A 10000-nucleotide genomic window follows, 5' to 3' on the forward strand; every position below is an offset into this window, starting at 1 on the left:
GATCAATGTATGGTATTTACAGCGAAACAGTTAAACAAAAGGACATCTTTTCAGCACATATTACACAGTAATTACAAAGAAACATAGTAAACAGGTTACAGGTAGACACAAAAGATTTTCCAAATATCTAACGATTTACACAAATTACGGTTAGTTGCAAGACACAAATTTCCAATATATAGTATTTACAGATAACGATTTACACAAGTTGCAATTAAACGCAAGACACGAAGTCTCAATGCATAGTATTTGCGGTTGAACAATTTGCAAACTTAAAAAAAAAATTCCTATGGCTTTGAGAATGACTGGCAGAATCATTTCGTCTTAAAAATGTATATAATATGAACGCAAAGCTTTTTATTAGTTAAATCTTTTAGATCTTTCTATATATCAACTTTTATTTGAATATATCAGGCGATAAACTTGTCCCATATATCTTTAAGAAAAAGAAAAAAAGAAAGAAGAAGAAGAAGAAGAAGAAGAAGAAGAAGAAAAAAAAAACACATGGGAGATTAATCAGAGGAAAATAATTGTTAACATTGCAATTGGTGTCTAAGAAAGGAAACCGTATGTGGAACCAGAGAGATAACGATAAGAATAGTAGTTATCTTAATTATGATAACAATAATAATGATAGTGATCTCAATAACGATAATAATAATAATGATAGCGATAATGATAGCAGTAACAATGGTAATGAAAGTAATAATGATTCTATCTTAATATTATGACTATTGTTATCAATGAGGATAATGATAATAATAATGAAGATGATAATTGTGATGATAATGATAATGATAATAATGCCAATAATAATAATGATCAGAAAGATAATCTGACTGGTAATTGTAGATCCCAGGTAAACAAAGGTCTGCGCTTCTTCGGTTGTGTCTCCCTCGATCTGGAATACTAATGATAACATTGATGGTGATAACTTATAACAACAACAATAACAATAACAACAACAACAACAATAACAATAATAACAACAACAACAATAACAACAACAACAGTAATAATAATAACAACAACAATAACAACAGCAACAATAACAACAACAACAATAATGATAACGTCAAAAATAAAATCTTGCAATCACAATACCCCGAAACAGACATGACTAGACATACCACATATTTACACACACACCCACACACCCACACACACACACAAAGACACCACATATTTACACACACATACACACAAACACACACACATACAAAAAAACACCCATACACACACACACACACACACTTCAACCACACACACACACACACATACACAAAGACACCCACCCATCCATACAAACACACACACACACAGACACACACAAACACCCACCCACCCACACAACCACACACTTCAACCACAACCAGAGCTCCTCTCATACACCACACGAGGTAAACTTTACACAGGAGTCCTACGAACAATTCACATTACAGTGCTGCTGTTTAACAAGCCTTGCTTTCTTTGTCGATAAATAATCCTTCTATTGACAACAAATAACGGCCTTCGATCACTTGCTTTGCATAAACGAGCTGTGTTTTTGTGCAATTGAAATCGATTGGTCGGTCAACAGTGTGGCGATCGCTTGGTAAACTGTATGTTTGTTGCTTGAATTGTTTTCTTATCGGTGTGGGCGGTTGGGCGTGTTTGGTTTTCGTTTTATTTGTCTTATGCCGTATGGATACTCCAGAATGCATGAACAAACACATACATACATACACACGCACACACACATACACACACACATACATATATGTATATATATATAAATATATATCTAATATAATAATATAATATAAAGTAAATATATATAATACATTATATATACTACATAAATATAATAGATATATATATTATATAGATAATATATATATATATATATATAATTATGAATATAAAAATATTAGATATAAAATATATATATAATATTATATATATATATATGTATATATAAATGTGTGTCAATCTATATATATATATAATATAAATATATATATATATAAATATATATAATATACATTTATATATAGATTCATATATATAGATATAAATATAAATATTGTATATATATATATATGTAATAATATATATTTTTATAAAACATACATACAAAATATATATATATAAATACTAATATATATATATATATTATATATATATATATATAAATGTATATATATATATATAATAATACACATATATCTAACATATAAATATATATATATATATATATATATATATATATATTATATGTATATATATTATAAAATATATATATATATAAATATAATATCTATATATACATATATATATGTATATATATATATATATATATATATATATATATATATATAATATGTTATATATATATATTTTATATATACAAATATAAATATAATAGAAATATATATATATATGATGTATATATAAATATATATATTTCAATATATATGATATATATATACGTATCTATATATATATATATATATATATTATATTTATATAATATATATATAATATAAATAAATACATATCTATATTATAAATATATATATTTATATAATATATATATATGATATATATATATATATATATATAATATAAATATAAATAATATATATGTGTGTGTGTATACACACATACGTACGCATATTGTTATTGTTATTTAGTAATGATGATGATAATAACAATAACAATGATAACAAGGACAATAATGATTTTAATAATAATGATTTTAATGATAATGATTTTAACAATAATGATAATAATGATGAAAAAAGTAACAATGATAATAATAATATAACAATATAATTAATCAAAATGATAATGATAGCAATAATAATAATAATATCAATAATATTAATGAAAATAATGATAGAAATAATAATAACAATAATACTAATAAAAAAAACAAAAAAACAAATAAACAACAACACTGTAACGAAGATGACAATACGAATAAATAACAACAAAAAATAAATACAAACAAACATACAATGAAAGGGCAACAAACAAACAAACAAAAAGAAAATTAGTCATAAAAAATAGAAAAATGTTTATGTGGGAAATTATGAAAAAAACCGTCTATTCTGTGACATAATGATGATAATTGTGATGATGTTGATGATAATGATCATTATGATCATATTGATAATGATGATGATACTGAGCGTGATAGTGATAATGATAATAGAAATGACTATATAATAATGATGATAATAATGGTATTAATAACATTTTGATAACGAGAGTAATGATGTAAAGTTATAATAATGATTGTGGTAATAATAATGATAACAACAATAAGAATAATGGCAATCAAATAATGATGATAATGATAATGATGATAATGAAAACAATAACAAAAATGATAATAATAGTGATGAAAATATTCATAATAACAATATGAATAATGATGTGGTGGTGATGATGATGGTGATGATGATGGTGATGATGATGATGATTTTCAATATGATGATTATGATGATAATGATGATTGTTACTATCATTATGATGATGATGATGATGATGTTGATGATGATGATAGTGATAATAATAATGATAATGATAATGATGATGATGGTTATGATTATTGTTATTATCATTGTTCGTATCATTATTACCAGTAGTGATAATGATTTCTGAATGATGGTAATCATTATTAGTAACAATAGTAGTTTCATAGGAAGAAAATGAAGAAAAAAATAAGAAGAAAAAAGAGAATAAGAGTAAGAAAAAGGAAGAGATGAAGAAGGAAAAGGAGAAGAAGAAGAAGAAGAAGAAGAAGAAGGAGGAGGAGGAGGAGTAGAAGAAAGAAAATGATAACGATAATAGTAATAATACGAAGAAAAAGAAGAAGAAGAAAATTAAGAAGATGAAGAAGGAAGAGGTGAAGGAATTGGAGGAAAAGAGTGAAGATAATCATGATTATGATAAAAAAAAGAGGTAGAAGAAAAAAGAAAAAGAAGAAGAAGAGGAAGAGGAAGAGGAGGAAGTGGTGGAGGAAGAAAATTATAATAATTATGATAAAAAGAAGGAAAAGAAGAAGACGAAGAGGTAGAGGAAGAAGAAAAAGAAGAAGAAGAAAAAAGAAGAAGAAGAAGAGGAGGAAGAACAATAATAAAAAGAAGGAGAAGAAGAAAAAGGAAAAAAAGAAAAAGAATGACGATCAAAAATGGAAAACAACCAAACAGAAGAAAAAGAAAAAGAAGACGAAAACGCAGAAACAGGAAAAAAAAAAAAAAAAAAATGAAAATTAAGAATAAGCAAAGGAGAGAATGAGAGAGAATGGGTGAGAGAGAGAGAATGAGTGAGTGAGAGAGAGAGAATGAGTGAGTGAGAGAGAGAGAGAGAGAGAATGAGTGAGTGAGTGAGTGAGAGAGAGAGAGAGAAAGAGAGAGAGAGAGAGATAGAGAGTGAGAGAGAGATAGAGAGATATATATAGATAGAAAGAAGAAAAAGAAGAAGAAGAGGAGGAAGAACAATAATAAAAAGAAGAAGAAGAAAAAGGAAAAAAAAAGAATGACGATCCAAAAAAGGAAAACAAACAAACAGAAGAAAAAACAAAAATAAGACGAAAACGCAGAAACAGGAAAAAAAAAAAAAAAAAAAAAATGAAAATCAAGAATAAGCAAAGGAGAGAGTGAGAGAGAATAGGTGAGAGAAAGAGAATGAGAGAGAGAGAGAGAGAGAGAGAGAGAGAGAGAGAGAGAGAGAGAGAGAGAGAGAGAGAGAGAGAGAGAGAGAGAGAGAGAGAGAGAGAGAGAATGGGTGAGAGAGAGAGAGAATGGGTGAGAGAAAGAGAGGGAGAATGAGTGAGAGTGAGAGAGAGAGAGAGAGCTAGAGATCTGATTTTGTAGTGATTACAAAATAAGACATAATTCTTTCCCATGCCGGGAATCGAACCCGGGCCTCCTGGGTGAAAGCCAGGTATCCTAGCCACTAGACCACATGGGAGGGTGATAAGGATAGAGAGGGAGGGATAAATAAGAGAAGAGAAGAAAAGAGAAGAGAGGAAGAAAGAAAGAAGAAGAAAGAGGAGAAGGAGAAGAGAAGAGAAAGAAAAAAGAGTATAAGAGGAAGAGAAGAAGGGTAGAAGAAGAAGAGAGAGAGGGAGAAGAGAAGAGGAGAGAAGAGAAGAGCAGAAGAGGTGAGGAGAGAAGAGACGAGGAAGCAGAGATGAGGAAGAAGGGAGAGAGAGAGAGTGAGAGAAGGAGAGGAAGGGAAGGGAAGGAGAAAAAAAGAAGAAAGAGAGAAAAAGAGAAGAGAAGAATTAAGAGAAGAGGAAGAGAAGAGAGCGAGAAGGGAAGGAAGGAAAAGTGGAAGGGAGGGAAGGGGAGGGAAAGAGAAGAGACGAAAGAGAAGAGACGGGAAGAGAAGAGAAGAGAAGAGAAGGGGAAGAGAAGAGGAAGAGGAGAGAAGGAGAAAGGGAAGAGAAGAGAAGAGAAGGGGAGGAGAGAAGAGAAGCGAGGAGAAGAGGAGGCGAAAAGGGAAGGGAAGGGAAGGGAAGAGAAGAGGAGAGGAGAGAAGAGAAGAGAAGAGAAGAGAAGAGAAGGGAAGAGAAGAGAAAAGAAGAGAAGAGAAGGGAAGAGAAGAGAAGAGAGAGAGAGAATGAGTGAGAGAGAGAGAGAAAATGAGAGAGAGAGAGAGAGAGAGAGAGAGAGAGAGAGAGAGAGAGAGAGAGAGAGAGAGAGAGAGAGAGAGAGAGAATGCGTGAGTGAGAGAGAGAGAGAATGAGTGAGTGAGAGAGCGAGAGAGAGAGAGAGAGAGAGAGGAGAGAGAGAGAAGAGAGCGGCGAGAGATGGAGTGAGAGGAGAGAGAGAGAGAGAGAGACAGAGAGAGGGGAGAGCGAGAGAGAGAGAGAGTGAGTGAGAGAGAGGAGAATGAGTGAGTGAGAGACCGAGGAGAGAGAGAGAGAGAGAGACGGAGAGAGAGGAGAGAGAGTCGAGAGAGAGAAGAGAGAGAGAGAAGAGTGAGAAGAGAGAGAGGAGAGAGATGAGAGAGAGAGAGAGTGAGAGAGAGCGAGAGAGAGAGAGAGAGAGAAGTTGATAGAGAGAGAGGAATGAGTGAGTGAGAGATGCGAGAGAGAGGAGAGAATGGGTGAGAGTAGAGAGAGAGGAGAGAGCGAGAGGAGAGAGAGGAGAGAGAGAGGAGAGAGAGAGAGAGGGGATGAGAGAGGAGATGAGAGTGAGTGAGAGAGAGAGTAGAGAGAGAGAGTGATGTGAAGGAGAGAGGAAGCGGAGAGAGAGAGAGGAGAGGCGAGAGAGAAGAGAGAGAGAGAGAGAGAGAGAGAACGAGAGAGAGCGGAGAGAGAGGAAGAGAGAGAGAGCGAGGAGAGGATGAGTGAGAGAAGAGAGAGAGAGAAGACCGCGTGAGTGAGAGAGAGAGCGAGAGAGAGAGAGAAGAGAGAGAGAGAGAGAGATAGAAGAGAGAGAGAGAACGAGGAGAGAGAGAGTGAGTGAATGTGTGGTGTGTGTGTGTATGAGAGAGGGAGAGAGACAGAGAGAGGAGAGAGGAGAGAAGGAGAAGATGAGAGAGAGAGAGGGAGGATGAGTGATGAGAGTGAGTGAGAGAGAGGCAGAGAGATGAGACTTGAGTGAGTGTGTGTTGTGTGTGAGAGAGAGAGAGAGAGAGCGGCGAGAGAGAGAGGAGAGAGAGAGAGAAAGAGAGATGAGAGTGAGTGGAGTGATGAGAGAGAATGAGTGGACACCAGTGAGTGAGAGAGAGAGAGAGAGAGAGAGAGAGAAGGAGAGAGAGAGAAGACGGGAGAAGAGAGAGAGAGAGAGAGAGAGAATGAGTGAGTGAGTGAGAGAGAGAATGAGTGAGTGAGTGAGTGAGTGAGAGTGAGATAGAGAGAAGGAGAGGCTAGACGCGAGAGAGAGAGCGGATAGAGGAGAGAGAGAGAGAGAGGAGAGAAGAGTGAGTGAGAGGGAGAGAGAGAGGGGACAGAGAGTAGATAAGATAGAGAAGCAAAGAAGAATTAGTGAGGGAGAGATGCGAGAGAGAGATAAGGAGGAGCAAGAGGAGAGGAGAGGAGATGAGTGGAGCGAGGAGAGAGAATAAGTCGAGTAAAGAGCGAGAGTGGGGAGGAGAGAGAGTCGTGAGGAGAAAGAGAGAGACAGAGAAAGAGAGAACAGAAACAGAGATACAGGAAGAGAGTTTAGAGAAAAAAAAAAAAAAAAAATGGGAGAGAGAGAAAAATTCCTTTGAGTTAAATCGAAGGAAATTATTCCAGCCGTCACTTAATTGGGGAAAAATCACATAGAAGTCGCTCTCAAAGGCGGGGCAGGAGGAAAGAGTAGGGGAGAAGAAGCGAGGAGGAGGAGAGAAAGAGGGGACGGAGGAGGATGAAGTGTCGGAGGAACGGAGCGGAGCGAGGGAGGGGAGGAGGGAGGAGGAGGAGGGGGAGGAGGAGGAGGAGGAGGAGGGATGGGGGAGGAGGAGGGGGGAAAGGTAGGGGGGGGGAGGAGGAGGACTAGGAGGAGGAGGGGGAGGAGGAAGAGTAAGAAGAGGAGGAGGAGGAGGAGGAGGAGGAGGAGGAGGAGGTGGAGGAGGAGGAGGAGGAGGAGGGGGAGGAGGAGGAGGAGCAGGGGGAGGAGGGGGAGGAGGAGGAGGAAGAAGAATAAGAGGAAGAGAAGGAAGAGGAGAAGAAATAGGAGAGGAGAAGGAGGAGGAAGAGGAAGCAAGGGGACTAAAAGAAGGGGATCCGGTTTCCCCTCACAATCAAAGAGGGGAAGAGGAGAAAAAAGAAAGAAAGAGCGAATTGGGAGAAGAAAAAAAAGTAGATCCAGATGCATCAAGAGAAAAAGCATTGAAAAAGTAACGGTAGAGGTACTTGAAGACGAAGAAGAGGAGGAGGGAAGGAGGAAGAGGAGGAGGAGGAGGTGGAGGAGGAGGTGGAGGAGGAGGAGGAATAGGAGGAGGAGGAAGAGGAGGAAGATGAGGAGGAGGAAAAGGAGGAGGGGAAGGAGGAGGAAGAGGAGGAAGAAGAGGAGGAGGAGGAGGAGGAGGAAGATGAGGAGGAGGAGGAAGAGGAGGAGGAGGAGGAGGAAGAGGGGGAGGAGGAAGAAGAGGAGGAGGAGGAAGATGAGGAAGAGGAGGGGAAGGAGGAGGAGGAGGGGAAGGAGGAGGAGGTGGAGGAAGAGGAAGAGGAGGAGGAAGAGGAGGAAGAGGAGGAGGAGGAGGAGGAGGAGGAGGGGAAGGAGGAGGAGGTGGAGGAAGAGGAGGAAGATGAGGAGGTGGAGGAGGAAGAGGAAGAGGAGGAGGAGGAGGAGGAGGAAGATGAGGAGGAGGATGAGGAAGAGGAGGAGGAGGAAGAGGAGGAAAAGGAGGTGGAGGAAAAATTGACATAGATTTATTATCTCTCTTTTCTCTCTCTTCTCTTCTCTCTCACTCTTCTTTCACTCTCTGAGTATCACTCTCTCTCTCTCTCTCTTCTTTTTCTCCGAGGAAGAGGAGAAGGAAGAGGAGGACAGTATCTCTCGGAAGAGGAGGAAGAAGAGGAAGAAGTAATGCCTTTCATTTCCGCTTCATGTTTGAACCGCCTCTTAAGGAAGAGGAGGAGGAGGAGCAGGAGGAAGAGGAGGATGAGGGGGAAAAGGAGGAGGAGGAAAAGGAGGAAGAGGAGGAGGAGGAAGAAAGAGGAGGAAGAGAACGAAGATAAAGAAAAGGAGGAGGAGGAGGAGGAGGAGGAGGAGGAAGAGAAGGAGGAAATAGAGGAGGAAGAAGAGGGGGAGGAGGAGGAGGAGGAGGAGGAAAAAGAGGAGGAAGAGGAGGGGAAGGAGGAAAAAAGAGGAAGAAGAGGAGAAGAAGAAGAAGAAGAAAAAGGAGGAGGAGAGATAAGGAGAGGAAGACAGAAGGGGTAAGGAGATTACAGCATAGCATTTAAAGATAATCATAAGAACAAGATAGGCTGTACATTTGTGAATATATGATAATAATAAAAATAATGAAAATAATAACAAAAAAAAAAAAAAAAAAAAAACGCCACTAGTGTTCAGTGCCGAAGTCAGTGTTGCTATTCGAAGGGTCTTTTTTTTTGCTCTGTTATTTCGGGAAAAGTTCATTAACTGACGTAAAAAAAAAAAAAGAAACAATGTTATGATGACGAGTATGGAACAGGTAATTAGTCACACTAATTGTCCTGACTTAGGTAGCTGCCTTATTGAAGAATAATAAGCATAAAAAGAGAGAAAAAAGGAATACTCGCTTTACTAACGGGTTGAGATGTTTGAAAAAAAAAAAAAATGTTGGAGACAGCAGTAGCGATATATATATGTGTATGTATGTATGTATGTATGTATGTATGTATGTATGAATGATCAATAAACATAAATGAATGAAAGTTATGCATGGGCGTGTCTGTTTCTATTCCTAACAATAAACTTAGTGATAAAATAGTGATAAAATAATGAATAGTGATAAAAAAGACAATCTCATGTAAATTATATAACATTTAAAGAACAGAATTAAGCCTGCGATACATACATCATACACACATACAAACAACATAAACATATATCTACCATATACTACAACATAGAGACAAGAAAACTCTACCAATTATTGTTCTTAAAACACACGAAAACATCCAAGTATATGCGTGGCATTTATTCTGCAATGGCATATGATGCAATCGAGTGACTCACCCTGTCAAGAGTGTCATTGCCAAAGTCGTACCGTAGTCACGAATAAAAACAATCTCTTCAACAGGTTTTTATATATATTTTTTCACTCAGTATAATCAAGTCATTCGTTTCTGCAACAACATGCACGTTTCTGTTTTGGATATCAAATGGCGTGTTTATTCTCTCTGCATTTTTTTTCTTACGTGACTGTGTGATATACATTTATTTTTTTTATTTTTTTGTGCAATACTGAGTAATAAAATGATACATCTTTTGTGTATGCAAATTTGTATTTGAAAGATTATATATATATTTATATATATATATTTATATATATTTTAAATTATATATATGATATTATTATATAT

General features: G+C 36.4%; 1 non-coding gene across 1 annotated transcript; it reads right to left on the reverse strand.

The window, feature by feature from the left end:
- Positions 1-4890: 4890 nt before the first annotated feature.
- On the reverse strand, positions 4891-4962 carry TRNAE-UUC (transfer RNA glutamic acid (anticodon UUC)). Its single transcript has one exon. It is a non-coding gene; the product is annotated as a tRNA-Glu (tRNA).
- Between the last annotated feature and the right edge of the window lie 5038 nt (positions 4963-10000).

Source organism: Penaeus japonicus, unplaced genomic scaffold, assembly GCF_977035675.1.
Source record: "Penaeus japonicus unplaced genomic scaffold, GWHDUDI00000001_assembly GWHDUDI00000012, whole genome shotgun sequence".
NCBI lineage: Eukaryota > Metazoa > Arthropoda > Malacostraca > Decapoda > Penaeidae > Penaeus > Penaeus japonicus.